Here is a 1,945-nt window from a genome sequence, read left to right as displayed (position 1 = left end):
TGCTTTTGCCAAGCCAGACCCTTTCTGGCATCTTTCCCTGTGAGCTGATGTCTCTCGGGAAAGTGCTGCCTGCTTCTTGCACAGTAGGAGTCTCTGGAGTGGTGAATTGGCTGCAGCTTTGATGGTGACAGAGCCACCAGCCTCCACAGAAAGACCACCCCAGCTCCTGAGAGCTTTCACCTCATTGGGCACTCGATGAGAATTGTCACTCGCTTTTCTAACCCACCCTCTCGGGGAGCTGTGGCAATCTCGCCCTAAATGTATTTTCCCCCCATTTTCATGGGAGGTAAATGTGGCATGCAAAATGTATTTTTAATGACTGAGATCTGCATTTAAGCGTATTTCCCATCTTTGCTGGGTCATTAAGCCTTTAAATCTGTCAATATTTTAATGATTTTTATAGTCCAGTTATGTATAGGTTTGTTCAAGTTTTCATTCTCTCCACACTCCCTTGCCCGTAAGATGCTCCAGCGAGAGCTCACCAAGGGGTAATTGAACACATGTGCTGTTCTGAATGGGTTCTTTCCTGGCAGCCCATACCCTGTGCTGGCAATGATCACAGCAGAGCACATCACACCCAGGCTCAGGTTCTAAAGACTGGGAGGATGATCCAAATGACCCTTGGAAATCCAGTCAGAAGTTGCCGTGGTAGAGACCATGACACTATTTCTCGCTAAGTGCAACAAGACCAGCTTCCCCTCCATTGTTGGGACAGAATACTGTCTCTTCAGTGGAGCCCCAGGTGAAGGATTGGCCTGCGTCTAGGGGCTGTGCTAGAGCTACACAAAGCCTGACTAGTTCTTACACAATGAGAAGGAGGCGGGAACCAAGACCCACGGGGAACAGCAGATTCATAGCCCTTCATTGAGTGGAATAGCAGGCAGAATTGCCTGCATTATACAAACAACTCTCTCTCTCTCTCTGTTAATTTTACATTTGCTGAACACGTGGCAATTTACAGCGTGGCTGGATACAGTATGGCAGACAGAGAACACCAGACTGGGGTTGCGAAGTCAGTTCAATCACAGGCATTTTGAAGAATGCTAAAGCGAAGGGACTTAGGTCATAGACTTTTTTTTTTAATTGTTTCCATTTGGTCCAGGGCTTGGGTTAAAAAGCTGCCCAGTGGCTGCACAGAGAGGCTCAGGCAGAAGCCCTGACACCAGGGTGATGCAGAGGGGCTCCTCAAAGGCTGCTGGGCTCCGGAGGCTCCAAGTTAGTTGTGCTTAAGGGTGAGCCTTTTGAAGAGCTCCTCGCCCAGCCCCCAACTGGGGCCCGCCAGCCCGGGAGGTCAGTCAGGTGGCCGCCCATCTTCTTGATGAGTTTCACCGGCTCATCTAGTTTGCAGCTTTCCAGGAAGTCAGAGCTGGGAGTTTGCGTGGCAGAACCCAGGGCATGCAGATCCAAAAGGACCGGGTTCAGGTTCTTCTCCACGACCATGGTGGCTTCCATGACGTCTGGGTTTTACCCCACTCGTCTTTGGAACAGCTTCTGCACATCCTGGAAGAGGGCACAGCCACTGAGCTGGTTTGGCATCTTCAACAGATGCTCAGTGCCCTTGTGCTTCTCCTCTGCCAACTCGAGGAAGAAGTGGCCCAGGCCCTCCAGAGCCACATCGTCACAGTCGAAACAGACGCCCGGGGAGAGGTAGGTGTGGGAAGCCCACAGATGTGTGTTGACCAGGTGGTTGACGGCGGCCTCCACCTTGACGGAATAATTCTGATGAATCCAGGGGCTCATGGTTGATCGGCAATAAGGAGCTAAGCTCAAAAAATGGTGTTGGCTGGTACGGGGAGGTGGGCAGAGGATGTCTAATTGGTTGGTTCCTAAGGTTGCGACTGGAAAAGAAGTTGGAGGGTGGCCGGGGGCTGGCAGAAGGGGCCTCTACGGGTGTGTTCCACCCAAACACTGTTGAAGGAAGAGACAGATCTGTGGGACTGCCGGG

General features: G+C 51.6%; 1 pseudogene; it reads right to left on the bottom strand.

Moving 5' to 3' along the window:
* Window positions 1-1,226: 1,226 nt before the first annotated feature.
* On the bottom strand, window positions 1,227-1,740 carry LOC133084703 (ferritin light chain-like; annotated as a pseudogene).
* Window positions 1,741-1,945: the final 205 nt, after the last annotated feature.

Source organism: Eubalaena glacialis, chromosome 2, assembly GCF_028564815.1.
Source record: "Eubalaena glacialis isolate mEubGla1 chromosome 2, mEubGla1.1.hap2.+ XY, whole genome shotgun sequence".
Taxonomy (NCBI): Eukaryota; Metazoa; Chordata; class Mammalia; order Artiodactyla; family Balaenidae; genus Eubalaena; species Eubalaena glacialis.
This window is presented reverse-complemented; position numbering and strand designations above follow the sequence as displayed.